This window comes from Daphnia magna, linkage group LG10 (genome assembly GCF_020631705.1).
Source record: "Daphnia magna isolate NIES linkage group LG10, ASM2063170v1.1, whole genome shotgun sequence".
Classification (NCBI taxonomy): domain Eukaryota; kingdom Metazoa; phylum Arthropoda; class Branchiopoda; order Diplostraca; family Daphniidae; genus Daphnia; species Daphnia magna.
In genome coordinates this window covers 2,459,394-2,476,355 of record NC_059191.1, presented here as the reverse complement: position 1 = coordinate 2,476,355, position 16,962 = coordinate 2,459,394, and the positions used below count along the sequence as shown (strand labels likewise).

General features: G+C 41.2%; 1 long non-coding RNA gene and 3 pseudogenes across 1 annotated transcript; 1 reads left to right on the top strand and 3 right to left on the bottom strand.

Annotated features, from left to right (window-relative positions):
* Positions 1-4,626: 4,626 nt before the first annotated feature.
* On the bottom strand, positions 4,627-5,435 carry LOC116932449 (annotated as a pseudogene).
* A 1,003-nt stretch (positions 5,436-6,438) lies between these two features.
* LOC116932448 lies at positions 6,439-7,276 on the bottom strand (annotated as a pseudogene).
* On the bottom strand, positions 7,141-8,526 carry LOC116932447 (annotated as a pseudogene).
* A 599-nt stretch (positions 8,527-9,125) lies between these two features.
* LOC116931927 lies at positions 9,126-11,398 on the top strand. The gene is made up of 4 exons (XR_006651832.1): positions 9,126-9,348; positions 9,410-10,746; positions 10,806-10,925; positions 10,993-11,398. It is a non-coding gene; the product is annotated as an uncharacterized LOC116931927 (long non-coding RNA).
* Positions 11,399-16,962: the final 5,564 nt, after the last annotated feature.

Below are 16,962 nucleotides of genomic sequence, written 5' to 3'. Positions count from 1 at the left end.
CCATTTTTCTCTTCGTCTCTCTCATTTTATTAGTAATAATGAACGGCCAAAGTGTATCCAGACATTCGGAAGTGGTGGATATATCTTGGGTTCAAATCCCCGTCCATGAACAGTAGTGAAATTCAGTACACTATAAAAAATTTGTTTCAATTTTGGGTGCTCATAACCCCCCAAAACTTGTTAAACTGGAGGGGGGGTTATGAGTACCGAAAAGTTATTATTTTTTCTACTACAACTTATAGGGGGTTTAAACCCCCTAATTAAGGTTGTTTTATGTACCACTTTTTATCTGTTACAACTATCAAAATGTGAGCATTGTAACATCCCTTTTTGTTGTTTAAACGCGGATAATTAAATATGCATGAAATTCTTTTTTACTGTCTATTTCCATCAATCCGTCAATTTGGTAAACAACCATTAACGAGGAAAAAATTGCAGTTTTGGATACACTGAAAGTTAACGCAAACATTTTCTTAATTGAAAAAAAAACTAGGTTGCAAATGGACAATAAATTTGTTTTTTACATTTTAAACACTTTGCATGAACTATTATCACTGTTACGGTAATCTATTTGTTGAAATTGTTTCAAGAAAATTTTTAAGGGTTTACAGTCAAGACTGTTTCGAGATTCGCCGTGTCCTACAAATTCCCGGATGTCAGCCTGTTGTCTTACAAACATTTCTGCCCAATACAGGGCTGCCACGGCCAAAGCGCCCACAACCTGAAAGTAGTTGCCAGATTACCCTATTTCACCCGTTTTCGAAATTGAAATCACCCTCTTGATTTCCCTGTCCAAAAAATCGAAAAAACTCTATTTCTTACCCCCTTTTTTACTGAAATACCCTATTTCAACCCATTTTTTTTCACGAAATCGAATTTTACAAAAATGTTTTTAAAAATAGCCAGTCATCTCTTTTTGTTTCAAAAATCAAAATTGGCTTTGTGGGCTTTTGTTTTTTACAGGAAGGTTCACTAGAATACTGAACTGGAAAATCTTTGGTCTTGTCGCAAACAGATTCATGACTGCGCTTTGGGATTGTCTCAGCCACGATACTGATGTCAACATCGTTGACTGTCAAGTTTTTGCTAGAGTCCTAATTCAGCTCTTCATTGGTATCAATTTCAAATAAAACTGAGCCATTTCATTATATCCAACAGCGACTAACTCAACAATTTCAGATGCACGGCAATCTAAAGTTGTTTTTTCAAAAAGATCAGCAATGCCAGTCCTATGAGATTTTCTGGTATTTCTGCCATTTTAAAGCTTTCTTTCAAATTCAATATCTTTTTAATTCATCGTGCTTTTAATCATCTTTCGTTCAAGTTTATCATCAGGTAATGCAAAATAGCGTATAGGTACAGTATCCTGCACAAAAAGGTGAACACCGATTTGTTTTGAAAAAGCCATCTGTGGGTAGAAAATATTGATAGTTTACCTTTTTAAGGAGAGGTAGGGCGGTTTTGGGGCAAAATCATTATAAGGGGGGTTGGGTAATGTCAGTCCAGACACCTTTTTTTGCCCTAGGTATTAAATGTCTGGAAAAGTGTAGACTCGGTCTGGTATTTTTTCAATTAGGAAAAACTGGACTTTGTTATAGAATAAAACAGTTCGATAAATCTTACAAATAAAGAAAGATTTTCCGCAGTGAGAAGCAATATTTAAAATCATACAAAATTCTTGAGCTGTGTGAAATGATGGGACCCAAAATCAAGCTTTCTTTTACACTGTTAAAACACATACAATTGTTTTGGGTTGCTCATTTAATGTTTTTTGGCAGTATACTAGTATACTGCCTGTTTTTTAATTACATCAATTTAAGTCAAGTTATATTTATCAACTTCACAAATTTTATTAATCGGCGATGTTCGAAAATAGAATTTCAGCACGTAAAATCGAATGTTACCATATCTTTAAAAATTTCCCCCTAAATTTTTCTATCACCTAGCCGACTTTAATTATATTTGAATAGATGTTTGCGAGTAATATATCATCGAATGTAGGTTAGTGGTAAAACATTGGATTGTGAATCGAAAGATCTGGTGTTCGGCAGACTAATCGTGTTTTCATTCCGGATCTATAATACCCCACAAATTTAGGGTTAATAACCTACAAAATAGCGTATTGCGATACGATACAAAGTTTTTGGGGCTGAGAACCCCAGATCTCATTTGCCGAAATTTTCGGGCAATTAACCCCGAAATAGTGGTGTACTTTTTTAACAGTGTACAATGTTTTGACGATTTTTTTCTCTATCGGGGTTTTCTACCTTTTCAATAGGACAAAGTTGGTGTCCGCTTAGTCAAATGACTTTGTTTCGTTCCCATTCTCCATTTTAATATACATAGTGTACATTTTGGCCATTAGTGGTTTTAATCATTTTAATCTTAATCTATCAAACAGTTGCCATACACACGGAGAGTGGCGAATTGATATTTTAGCAGAGCTCCACACGTAACTGCATCCGATTTCAATGAAAGCCCTTTTGAGCACGTCGTCTACTGGAATGTCTTACAGAGCGAGATTTGAACGGTCTGTTCCAATTTTTTGGTGCTCAAACAGTGAAGAAAGAATTTTGTACAATAAAAAGAAAAAGAAAAAAATTTAAATTAACAAAATAATTAAGTTATTCTGTAACCCTTACCTAAAATGATTTTTGTTTTCTTTTTTGGTGGCTGACTTGTATTCATCCTTGCAGTTACACGTGTGTTAAGTGGAGGCGGACTATCTTCCTCGTTGCCAGATGCATCTGCCATCACGTCTGCTTTATGAGATGTAACATCTCCAGACGTGGATGGCATTAAATCAGCACCAAGGGATCGCTTACTTTGAATTACACGTTTTAGTTTTTGCTAAATGAAAAAACTTTTTATCAACATTTATATTACCGTCGCCGATTGTTTCTTCCTCTGTTGCGACTTCTGGGGCCGGGACATTTACAAGTAAGTTTGATTTTTCGCTTTATATTTGTTACGCATTTTTTTTTTGTTTTTGGTTGCCTTCGGCGCTCCGTCCCCTGTTTTTATTTTTTCCAATACATGGCTGTAATTGTAAAAAATAATGAAATAATAAAAATGAATAAAACATGAAACTTCGAATAAAAAATAGACATTCAAAATTTAACTGCAAACAGTTAGCACAAGACTAAATAATAATAGATAAATTAATTAAATTGTTTTTCGTTAATCACCTAGCTAACTCCATTGTCGAAGGGACACTTTTTTCATGCTCCATGTTGCTCAACTGGCACTGCACTACTCAGTTTCAAAACAAGTAAAACACACACACGTGCAGCAAAAACTGAAGGTAAAAGAATCTGGCTCAAAATGGTTAATACACATGGGACGGAACAAAAAATATGTTTTAAAAAAACAAAGACATCTAATGAAATGTTAAAAGAAATTCAAGTATTATTTATTATAAAATATTGTTTAACTAGTTTTAAATGCACCAAATTTAGCCTACATTTATAACAGTCCATTAGTTATAATAATTATGATACAAATATTTCCCTATTCAAAAGTTAATCATCGATTGTGCGCGCCGTCTACCGGAATGTCTGACAGAGCGAGATTTGAACGGTGTGTTCCAATTTTTTGGTGCTCAAACAGTGAAGAAAGAACAGCCAAAAGGAAGACAGAGGAATAGCACCATTATTGTCAACTAAGGAAAATAATTCATTTCGTTTTTCTTTATTTATTCTTGATGATAAAATAAATACTGAGTAGTGCGAATCGGCGATATTAATGGCATAACGACATTTCAGGCTGGATTAGTAGGATACATAAGGGTGGGTATTTTTTTCTGTATCCTCCCTAAATTCATTCGAACAAAATTAAAGTTAAGTGAACTTAAACACAATCAAAATTTTTAAAATTTGGCGGGCTTCGCATCTTGCGTGTCATTCAGAGGTCGACATAGCAGCTTGTTAAGTTTGGTGGATCGTCAGGAAGATTGATGACCCTGGCGTCTTTTGGAAAGGGAGCCGCTATGACGTACTAAAAGGCAATACAAGAAATTATTGTTATACTTGCCAATCACTTTAAAATAAACTGATGATTTTAAAGTGAAATTGCGGATTGCGTTAGGAACTGGGTCGTTAGGTTCCGGATTTTAAACTGAGAATCCGTGTCGACTGCTGGGTTGAGGCCGAGCATGGTATTAGCGTTGAGTTTGAGGTTCCTATCCGAAAAGAACTGGCGGATTTTAAGGCGGAATTCTTCATTTCTTGGGCAGGATTCTAGTATGTGGCGGGTGTTTTCGATGGCTGCACATCCGAAACGGCAGCTTGGGTCGGCTTCCGGGTCTATCCTGTGGTTGAAAGCATTGAGTCGGTTGTGCCCTGAGCGGAGTCTGTGCAGGCATATTGCTACTTGCCTGTTTGCGTGTTGGTGCCATTTGATGGTGCCTAACCTGGGTCTCATCTGTACGCAACTTTTCTTGCAAGTCTTCTGGTCACGGAGGAGGTTGGTGGCCCAGTTGGCCCTTATTATTGAGACCATTTCTTTGGGGGACAGGCTGTTGTTGACTCTCTCTCCGTCCTGGGTGTTGCATTCCATAGCTGCCAGTCTGTTCGCCCTTTCATTTCCTTCTATACCAGTGTGACTAGGGATCCATTTCAGTCTGGTTCAAGTGCCGCTTGATTTGAGGCTGGCAATTATTTCCCGGGTGGCTGTAACCGCTTCATTTTCCGATAGGGAATTCGATGAGATGGCAGTGATGGCTGAACTGGAGTCACTGTATATGATAACTTCTGGGGGCAGTCGTCCAAGTCGTAAATTAGTTTCAGGGCCTGGTATATGGCTGTGACTTCCGCCGTGAAAATGCTGGAGCCTTTCGTTATCGTCCAGGCATGTTCAATGTTTAGGGTGGGGACAAAAATAGCGCACGTTGTGGTCTCGGGGGACGATGATTTGGATCCGTCGGTGTAGGCCCTGATGGATGTCACCGTTGCACTGCTGTTGAGGGAGTTGAAGAAGTTTGTTGTCCGGTGCCTGCATGCCATGGCTTGTTCTTTGTTGAGGGGGAACCATGAGGTTTTGCAGTCGGGTGGTCTGCTGGGTGGTGGGTACTTGTAGGTGAATGGTAGTAGGAGTTGGTGTGGAAAGAGGCTTATGCCCAGGGATTAGACGAAGTCCAATTCCTTAATTAAGCCTGGGGTGCTTCTAGGTTTCCATTGGGTGGTTGTAGTAGCGAGCTGGACGAACGGCTTATGTATTGGGTTATTAGGTTTATGGCTTAGGTTTATCGGGTATTTACGGGTGAGCAGTTTGGTTCTCCAGCTGAGTGATTCCATCCCTGTTTCCGCATACAATATTTCTACTGGGTTAGATCGTTTCGCGCCCAGTATGTTCCTTAGTATAGCGCGTCCCACAACGTCCACTCTTTCCAAGTTAGTTTTGCTGGCGCTGCCGTAGGCTATAGCCCCATAGTCCATCAGGCTTCGAACGAGGCTTTTGTGCAGGAGGACGAGTGTTTGAGTCGTTGGGCCAGCTTTGGATCTAGTCAGAATAGAGAAAAGGTTTTTAAGTTTGAGGCAACAGTTGGTTACGTGATCGATGTGGGATTTCCACAGCAGCTTGGAGTCGAACCAGAGTCCCAGGAATTTAAAGGTGGGTTGAGAGGGAATTCGGTGGCCATCCAGATAGAGAAGAGGATCATTCCCGGGTTTATTGTGAAAACCACCATCGCGTTTTTATCCGGGTATCTGGAGTGGAGGATGGGAAGTCAATTAACATGATGTTGAAAAGGATTGGGCTCAGTACCGCGCCTTGGGGTACTCCGTTTTCTACCGGGGCTGGAATGAAGTTTGTGCATCCGATCCTGACACTCATACTACGTCCGGTTAGGAACTCCTTAATCCATCCAAGGAACGCTCCAGCGATCCCTTTTTAGCCATCTTGAAGAGCAGGCCTTGGATCCAGACCATGTCGTAGGCTTTGTTTATGTCGAGGAATGTGGCCACCGTCGAGCGTTTATGGTTGAAACTGTACTTGATGTCGGCGTCCAGTTGGGCGATCTGGTTTGTTGTGCTGCATCCTCTCCGGAATCCTGCCTGGGCTGTATTGATGATTCCTTTGGATTCAAGGAACCAGTGTAGTCGGTTGGCCATCAGTCTTTCAACGGTTTTTCCTAGGCAGGAGGTGAGTGAAACTGGTCGGTAGGAGTTGGGGTCGTCTGCTGGCTTGCCTTTTTTTAGTAGGGGGATAGCCACTGCGTTTTTCCATTGTGCCGGGACGTAGGTGTTAGTCAGAAGCGTGAAAAGAGGTGGAGAAGGGATGTTTTGTTAGGTTTAGACAGATTCCTTATCATCTTGTCCTGGATCAGGTCGGGCCCTGTCGCATTACTTTTTGATTTCGGCATGGCTTTGTCGAGTTCTTCCGGCGTGAAGGCGTCGTTCAGGGGATCAGTAGTCCGCGATCGGGTTTTGTTACTTATTGCTACCTAAAGTGCCTATTGTTAGTAATGTTTCTGGGGTGGACGCTACTGAATCTGTCTAGAAAAATGTCGGCTTTCTCCTGGGGCGTTTGAAAGATGTGGCCGCCAGACTTGAGGGCCTGGCCTGTGGCAGAGACGTTGGATCCGTTCCCAACCATGTTCCTGACAAAGGCCCACATTTTTGGTTGGTCGTTTGGGCCCAGGTTAGCAATGAAGGTTGACCACGCATTCTTTTTGGACGTGATGATGGTTCTTCTTTTCCTGACTTCGGCTTTTCTCCATTCTTCCCGTTTTGTTGTAGATATTGGGGAGTCCCTCCATTCCCTAAAGGCTCGGCGTGCTTCCTTTACCGCTGTCTTGCATTCTTCGTCCCACCACGGGCGGGCTGGGCCTTTGTGCGTTGCTCTGCAGCTTGGACTGGCTCTCCTGAAGAATTGTTCATTGCTGGCCTTGAGGCCATCGGTGAATACCGTTGTCGCTGTAGCCGGATCTAGGATTTCGATGAAGTTCTGCGATTCGATGAGCTCTTCTAAACGTTTGTTCCAGGCAGGCCACTTCTCCTCATTAATGGCCCAGGCTATCGGACGGCTTGTGTAGTGCACTACACTGGCGTTCAGAGTGATGATGATGGGTAGGTGGTCGCTGCCCATGTAGGGACCTAATGTGGTTGTGGCTGAGGTAGCGATGGATGCTGCGGTGATGGTGAGGTCGATTGTGGATGCTTTTCCCAGACACTGGGTCCAGGCGAGTTCCAAGGTTGGGTGGGCAGATGAGGCAGGCGTCTTGGTCGTTGATCAGGGCTTCGTAGACGGATTTGCCGGCCTTGTTCACGGTGGCGATTTAGTGAGGCCTCTTGCATTCCACTGTAGGCACTTGAAATTTTTAGTAGTCGGATTAATCATAGTTACTGGCGGTGTGATCCATGTCTTCCTGGTCGGAGAGTCCGAAGTAAGATGATGGTGATGGGGGGATCGAGGAGTTTAGCATGACATCTTCGTGCCTGAGAAGGGCTGGGTGTGCCGTGTTTACCGATCGGCTTGGGTTAGGTGGGAGCTTCGTGTTCGGTAGGGGTTGTTGAGCGTGGTCGGGGGGCTAATCTTTGGGTCAAAGGTGGACATCATTGCACCCATCAACTCGTCTAGTTTGTCAAATCTTGTGACTAGGGAACCGGCATTCTCCTCTTGCTTCATGATCACGTCATCGAACCTTTTGTCGAAGCGGTCGAACCTGTCATTCGTTTTGGCCAGGTCCTCGGTTAGGTTCCCTATCTTCTCGTTGATCTTGGGGATGGTCGATTCCCTTAACATCTTTAGCTCAGACTGCACCGCTCGCAGCTGTATCTTCAGCAAGTTGAACTCCTGCGATGGCTGGGGGTCCGGGTGGACTGGCGGGATCAGGCGTCTTGATGATGCGTTGTTGAGGTTGGTGACTCTTGTGCGGGCTTCTCCCACGGTGATCCCTTCCAAGTAGGCCATCTTTAGTATCTTCTTCATCTCCAGGAAGGCTGGGCATTCGTTGCAGTCGGATGCATGGGTGTGGTTGCCGCAATTGACGCATCTCGTGGTGCATTCTACGTTGTCGGGGTGCGGCCTTCCACACTTCTTGCAGTGGTTGTTGTTGGATCCGCATCTTTGGGAGGTGTGTCCTAACCGCCAGCACTTGTAGCACCTGTATGGGTTGGGCACTGAAATTTTTACCTGATAGCTCATCGACGCCATCTTGACTCTGTCCGGTAGGGGGGAGGAAAACGTAAGGATTATTGTCTCTGACCACACGTCCGGTCTTCCTCTCATGGGTAGGCGTTTAACGTGGGTCACATTCTGGTTTGCTAGGTCCTCTTGGATCTCTTCTGTCGACTCTTTTATAGGGACCCCGAAGATTACTCCGGTTCTGTAGACGAATGAGCTATTGGGGAGAGAGCAAAGCACTGGTCTACCCTGTAGAGATTTCAACTCAAGGAGGATGGCTTGTTGGTCCTTGTCGTGAGCGTGGATGGCGAGGTCACCTCCCATCAGGATCGAAGAGTCCTTGGGTTCCCCGGCTATTTCTATGATCTCGGCTTGGATCCTTTTCCGTTCTGCTATATGCATGTTCTTGAAGCTGGGTTTGTCATCGGTTAGTTTCACGATCACAGGAGAGAGTTGGGATTCACTACCGCATGGTTTTTTGTGAGGTGGGCTACGGGATTGTAGTAGGTTCTCTGGGCCCATTGATAAGCTAGTGCTTGGCGCGATTCTGGCAAGTGTGGGCGATGGAGTGGAGGCTGGGATTTGGGCGCGAATGGTACCCGGCGATACAAAGCGGGGGGCGTATAAGTAGGTCTGAAGCCTTATGTGAATTTTGGGGATCACTGAGAGCGTTGTGAACACGTCCTTTCACTACGAAGGTTTAGACCTGACTCATCATTCCAACATCTTAGGGTGAGAAATTTGTTTTCTATTTTCTTTACAATTATAACTTATCCTCTATAACAAACTTTTCAATGATTGTTGCAGACAAAGGGAAAGAAAAAGAAATCTGTGTGTTACAGGCCCAAATAAACCTCCCCATAATAGGAAGACAATGGAATCAAGGATAGCGTCACATAAATAGTTAGTGAGTATACAGAAAAGCTTAAATTAATTTTTTTTGTTTGATTTTGGTTTACCACTAAAATATAAGCAACTTTCCTTTTTTCATTTAGATCAATCAATTATTTCACGAGGACAATTGCCACATTGTAGCCTTTATTGCCCAAGAAAATCATGTTAAGTGGTCTCCTGATTTGATACTTCCAGAAAATGTTCCAGTACCCATTCTCAAAACAACAAAGGAAGGAAAGAAAAACTTGGGTCCCATACTGGAATTCATTGAAACTCCAGAAGTTGAAGCTGCAAAGAAATTGTGGATTAATATCTACAATGAAAAACAGGGTAAAATGATTAAAATTTTTCTTGTTCATGGTTAACTAATTCTAGCACGTATCTATTTTAGCTATTCGTGAAAAACCACCCGAGTGGATTCAAGCAAAATATGATAGATTGGAAACAATCCGGTCAAAAAGGGAGGAAATTAAAAAGAAGCAACTGGAAGCAGCTAACTCCACTGTGACAAACTTGTCGCCCGTCTCTTTTTCAGTGCAAGAAAGTGAAACCCTGCCCAGCAACATCATTTCACCGGATAATAACTAGATATTTTTGAGCGGTGAGAGTATCTTTGCGGAAGCATTCGCAAACAATGCCGAACTCTCTCATGAACTTCTATTACCAAATGAAATGGCCTCATCTTCCGGCAGAGCAACACCTCCAATTAACTATGCCAAAAAAAGAAGAAGCCAGGAAATTGACAAAATTTTTTCGTGGCGGGGTAAAATTTATTTCTGTTTAGTTCATGCACTAAGTTGATTCCAGAGGCTCCTAGTATTAGCTTTACAAATATAATAGGCAAATTAGTAAGTTTACAGACAGAATTTTCTTAGAAGACCCACATCGTCAGTAAGTAATGGCGGCCAACCACTCCATGATTGATTGCGTACGGGAATGCTGGTCAGATCTGATACGTCTCGTTTGACTTCTAATAACGTCTTCGTGCCAAGGAAATTGATGGTATAGGTCTGATCGTGCGTAATGTCAAATATGCTGAGCCGATAAGTTTGGGTCATCCGGGAAACACTCCTGATTGAAGAAATACGTATTCGTTCTTTGAAGGTCTGGGCAATAACGTGACTGATTCATACTCTTCAGTAGCTGCATCCCTTCCATCAGTATTCACAGATAAGTACAGGCCTTCTATAGTAACGGCCAGGAAGCTGGCTATCTCCCTGTAGAACAAAATTTTGTCATCCTCCCACCGACCCACAGCCGCCTCTGGCTCTTTTTCCCTAGCGACGCCCTAGCAACGAAAGCGTGTCCTATCCGCTTTCCACATTTTCTTTCCCAATTTTTCCACTTTTCACAGGCTGAGAGCATGCTCAGCCATATCTTGTTCAAGGGTGCAAGGGTCAGTGCCGGCCAATGCATAGGTCAGGGATAATTATTAACAACGAAGAAAAAGTGCTGTGTAATTAATTGTTTGAATAAAGGTTACGGAAAAGGAGTTTTAAACCAAAAAGTGACTTACCACACTTTTCATAAGATGAAAACAGAATCGACAAATGGATAAAACATTTACACGGCAGTGTCGAAAAGGGATCTTCAACATACAGACTCCTAAAATAAAGTGATTACACTGTTATTTGTAGTGATCAATTCGAAGAAAACTGTTTGTTTTTTTCAGTTACTGGAAATACCAAACTGTTGAAGAAATCAGCTGTTCCAACGTTGTTCAACAAGGTAACATAGTTAACAAGATTTTGGTTCAGTCGATAACATGATTATATTTGTTTTAAAAGGTGGCAGTCATTCAGACAAATGAACAGATTAATATGCCAAATAAAAGAATTCTGATGATGCACAACGGTAATGCTTCAACTCAACCAATTCACAGTTCTATCAATTCAACTCAAGAGACAGTAAGTTACATAGCCAAATTAGTTCACCGAATAAAAAACTAACTAACTACATTCCATTGTTCTACAGGGCTTAACAATGATTGTCTTCTTGAAATGACACAAGACCGCATAAATGAGCTTTAGGGCTTGGGGAAAAAAATATCCGACTGTTGTGGTTCTGGGCTTCGTCTCGTCTTTCAGCTCTTTCATTATAAAACTAGATCCGACCTTGTTATGGCTCTTAATAAGATTTTTCTTGTTCTGTCCCGCACTTTTTTTTCTCGTTAGGTTTTGTTTCCCTCTTTAATCATGTTGACCTTGTCCCCATAATACTTTGTAGGTAAGATTTAGTATCTTTCCTTACAAACTTCAGTGAAAGTAAAATCTTGCAACAAAGCGCCGGCTAAAGCCGGCGCTAGGATTTACGTTCTTTATTCACCTACGTTCTTTATAAAATCCAGGCCTGTTCTGGTATTGAAGATGTGGAAGAAGCGTTCATGCACTTGGAAAGTGCAAACTGGGACTTATCAGTATGTGTGTTATTATTTGCTAAATTCAGTGTTTATTATACTAATCTGGGTTTCCTTCAGGATGCTGTATATCTTGTGCTACCACAAGGCAGCCAAGAACTGCCATCCTTGCCTCTACTTCTACTCGACGATAGCTTCCAGGACTCCAGGTGATAGAAGAACCAGAGACCTGAACGCTACCAGGAGTTGTCGTCATGTTTTGCCTGACAGCGTTCAGGTCCCTGAACGAGATTGTGTTGCTCCATCACTCTGTCGGAGTTATTTGATTGCAAATTTTGTTTTTTAAATTCATTAGTTAAGTTTCTAAACATTTATAAAAATAGTTAAACAATATTTAATTTTAAATTAATTTAAGTTTATTATATTATGCTTTAAATGTAATAATGATTGGTATTCGTTGGATAAAGCTAGCTCTTTAGCCAAATCCCAGTTTGTGTTGGTGTCATGGCTGACGGCGTCATTACAATTTGTGATCGTTCTCGAACTTTGCCTGCAAAGTTCTCCACCACAAACTGGATCAAGCCTCTTGGTTCTCCACCACAAATTGGATTGACCCTCTTGGTTCTCCACCAAAAACTGAATTGAGCCTCTTGGTTCTCCACCACTAACTGGATTGAGCCTCTTGGTTCTCCACCACTAACTGGATTGAGCCTCTTGGTTCTCCACAACTAACCTAATCCTATTCAAGTTTTCTTTGAAAAATCCTTAACATTTTTCTGTTAGATACAATTCCTACCTTCAGATGCGTCTTTCCTGGGGTACGAAGAGCCATTGTAAGTGAATTAAAAGGGAGGGCGTAAATAATTGGAAGTAAAAGTAGGGTAGTAGAAGGGGGAGGCGGAACGGGAAAAGGAGGACGTGGGTAGTAATGGGGAGGAGGCAGAAAGGAAGGAGGAAGAAGTACAGGAGGAGGGAAATGCAGAAATGGGGTGGAAGATGAGGAAGAAATACAAGAGCAGGAGGTGCGTGGGGAAGAGAAATAGTTGGTGCGGGAGGGCCGGCTATTGCCAAGTTGGTGACAGGATAAGCCGTCGTGGCCGGCCTACTGGGACGGACCAAATGATCAACTGGGCCAGCGGCAAATTGAAGAGAGGCAGTGTTGGGTGGTAGCATTGAATGTGCTACCTTACCGGGGCAAAATTTTGAAAAATGACATTTTTGCACTGTAAATAAGGGGAAAGAGTTAAGGGAAAGAACTAATTGGATAAAGTTATGAAATTAAACTTACCTTAATGTATTTCTTGTACTTCATTGTTTTTGCCTTCAACCGGAACTTTTTTTTCGGTTGACCGGCGATAGGCGATGCTGGCCCAGCATTAGGTGAACACGGATGATGCACAACTAATGCTGGGACAGGGAAGAGGTGATGGTGGGCCAGGACGAGGCGTTGAACTACCTGGACGAGGCATTGAAGGACCTGGTCGAGGGGATGAAGGACCAGGACGAGGCGTCGTGGGCCTGACAGTGGCAGCTGGTCGCCTTTTTTTATTAACTCTTCCGGTTTTTTTAGAGGCTCTACGAGAGATAAAAAAATATTGCGATTTTAAAATTTTAATTTCATATTTAGTAGGTTTAAATTTTAACGGGATTCTTTTTCGAATCCCGTAAACAATTTCCCAAGGCAAATGTAGTTCCAACGGAACTACATTTTTGAAACTATAAATTAACTATAAATTATTTTGAAATTTTAATACATACATACATACCTTTTGGCAAATCCCACCAGTCACATTTTCTGGAAATTTCTTCATTTGTCGGTAAAGAAATCCCTTGGGAAATTCTTCTATAAATTATTTGGAAATTTTAATACAGTATATATAAGATGTTGTAAAAAAAATGAAACAAAAAAAAATGAATGAAAAAAATGGATGAAATGAACAAAATGAAAACTTATTGGTGACAGACGATTTTAAAAGACGGAAAAAATTATAGCATTTCGAAAATAAATCCAAGAAAAAATAAAAAAAAATTTTTTTTTTAAAGAGGATTTATTTAATTTAAACAAACTGAAAAATGAAATATGTTTAATTTTTCTTCCACCAGCCGTTAGCTTCAAAGCATAATTGAAGTCTTTTTGTCATTTGCTAAATTTTTACGATAAGCGTCTTTTTCAGTAAGATGTTGCCAAGCGGTCTGTGCATGGGCAAAATCTTCTTCTTTGTTTCGGGAATCTTTCCCGTCCGTCGAAATCACACAGCTTCAAATGGTTGCCATGGTTTCCAATAAGTTTTCATGTCGCGAGAAAATATGAAAAACGGAAAACTTGAGAAAAAAGTCGGGGTGGGGGAAAGGTAACAATTCAGAGGTTAGCCTTTCCCCGACTTTTTTCTCAATTTCTCCGTTTTCCAAATTTTGCTCGCATCAAAAAATACTGAAATCATGGCAACCGTCTCGCTTTTGCAGTCAAAACAAACAAAAAAAAGTTGCCTGCTTTTTTTTTGTATTTTGCAATTAAAAACTATGCCATCTAGCGCTCATTAGGAATTTTTATTTTTTGGGCTACTGGGGGGGGTGCCTCTTTTTTGTGGAGGATACTGTACAGTATCCTGCACAAAAATCCGAACACCGATTTAATTTTTTAAAGCCACCTTTTGGCGGGGTAGTGGGTTTTTTGTTTGTTTTTCTTTAAGGGGGAGGGTAGACGGGGTGATGGACACGACAGGGTAGGGTTGGGTAAGTCTAGACATTTTAAGAAGGTGCCTTAAGGTATTACGCTTTAAGGCAAGTTACAGGTCGGGACATTTTTGCAACCCCCAGGGTGGTGTGTTTTTTAAAACGACAGTTGGAAATTTAGGGCTTGGGCTTGGCAATGTTGCTTACCGAAACAATTTAGCTTATGTTCCAGCTGCCTGTAAATGTTTATGTCGATGTCAATGGCTTAGGTGTAGCGTTTCTGAATGTGATGCTGGAGATTGGTGTTCGATTCCAGTTGAGGTGATGAGTTAATATGGTTAACTTACTAGAAATTCTCGTTTATATATAAAACAAATTTTCATCGAACAATATGTGCTTTTTTTGTTTATTAAATAATTTTAAAAATAATAATCTCCTTCGTTCTAGAGAAATTAATATTCCCAGCAAATTCGAATAAAGAATATTATAACGATACCAATTATATTGAAATTCCTTATTGGGAATCGAACACTAATCTACGGCGTCGCAATCAGAGGCTCTACACATATGTCATCGGTATCGAAATAATTGTGCACAGGCAGCTATATAATTTATTTGGGTAAGGAGTATTACACAGCCAAAGTCCAACATTTCCAACTGTCGTTTAAAAAAAACACACCACCCTGGGGGTTGCAATAATGTCCTGACCTGTTACTTGCCTTAAAGCGTAATACCTTAAGGCATAAAAAAATGTCTAGACTTACCCAACCCTGCCCTATGTGTCCATCAACCCGTCTACCCTCCTTCTTAAAGAAAAACAAACAAAAAACCCTTTACCCCGCCAATAGGTGGCTTTAAAAAATTAAATCGGTGTTCGGATTTTTGTGCAGGATACTGTACTACTGTAGTTCACAAGACGTTGGCGACTATTAAGGGGCAATCTTGGTGTTCCATGGCCAAAGAACACCGAAACGGTAGCTGTATTGCTGTCTGCAACACCTTTTTCGCGCGCTTTATCTAGTCATTACTCGTCTTCAGCCCAACTTAGTTGTGTAGTGCATTTCATCTCATAATTTTATAAAATTTCGATATGGTAAGCATAAATTGAGTTATTTTCGTACATTTAAGTCTGTCTTGTATTGTGTGTTTAACTTATCTAATGTTAGAGTTTTGGTTTTGGACGCAGGGCTTTATTTTTTTGTTTAATTCCATTGCTTTTTATTCACCAGGAACATAATTTGAGTCAAGCCTGGTTACAGCAAGATGTTGGGGAAGGATTGGAAAAGTTGATGCGTATTGTCTGCGACAAAATTCGTGTCCTGGAGGAGCGAAAACTCCAACTTCAATGCAACGTTTTACTTTCCGGTGGCATTTTAGCCCTATGGCTATTCAAAAAGTATAATATAAATGGAAATAATCTCATGGGACATACTATTAGGAGTGTTTGGCAGGTAACTTAATATTTGCACAATTAAGCTAAATAATAACATGATATGTTAATATTTTTATGTTTACTTTATTAGGGAATTTCTGAGGAAGCAAGATTTCAACTTTACAGTGAGAGTCTGAGACAGAAAGAAAAAGTACAGAAACAGGAAAGTGTAATTGAGCTCGAAATTAAAAAACGGGATGACTCACCCCACAAGAAAAAAACTTAAGTGTTTGTGAGTTTTTCCAAGGGGAAGACTTGGAACAACGTAAACTTGATTACGTTTGTCAAGAATCTTGCTGTGGAAAAATTTTTAAATCTCGTGATTCTTTTTGGAAGCATAAGAATAAAAAACATCCATGGCAGCTTCAGCTTCAACCTGTGCCATCTGTGACCGTTCAACCTGTGCCACCTGTGCCCGTTCAACCTGTGTCACTTGTTCCCGTTCAACCTGTGTCACTTGTTCCCGTTCAACCTGTGCCACTTGTGCCCGTTCAACCTGTGCCACTTGTGCCACCTTTGGCAACTTCCAAAAGTGGAAGCGTTCCCTTTGCTACTGGGAAACTTTGTCTTGGAATATACAAACGGCCCGTTCCAAAGGACAATTCTGATTCAGTAATTGCTCCAAAATCCTCCAAAGTCTGCAAACAACCACCGCTGCAACCTAATCCGGATATTCGGTTTAGAGGATTCCCTAGTGACGCTCATTATCGAGCAAACGTGGCCTACCGCCAAAAAACAGGTCGAGATAGGCCAAACGGGCGAAATCTCACTTTGCTGTGTGGCTGCTCTGGTAAGTCATATTCGATAGTAGGTAAAGAAATCATAATAATTCCTATTGTTTTCTTAACATTAGATATGCGTCCAGCAGTGCTTAATGTTGTGACTCATAATGCTGATCATATTTTGAATCGGGGTGCCGATTATTTTTGGTGTAGCCGCAAGGCTATAAAAAAAATTGGCCAAAGCGTGGATGATCTAACTCCGATTCAAAAACTTGAGTATAATAAGTGTTGTAATTTTTTTGTTTTTTTGAATAAACCAAATGAAAAGTAAAGTGAGGATCGCGCTTGCCGGTGAGTCCCAATCTGTTTTCCTCTTACCTTTTTCCCTAGTTCGAGGCTTCCACGTTCAAGTCTAAATCATAACCTGTTTCGCTTTGTTCAAACAATGAATATCTTCTTCGCTCACTCAGAAAATTTGCGACTGTTGTCTTTCGCTTTTTTATTTGTGCTTTTTGTTTCGTGCTGAACGTTATTTGGAACGTAAATAGCGTAAATATCGTTCTGGATTCCTTTTTCCCGAAGTGCCACGCACCTATCACTTCGGTGCCAGCGGCTTGAATATAATTTTTTCAACGCGTCCATGCGCTCCTCATCGGAGAGGCTGTGGTTCTCCAACACCTTGGTTTCGTCCTGAACGTTATTTGGAACGTTTCGTGATGACGTGCTTCGGGCGGCTCCCAAAATTCCCAACGCTTGTATCG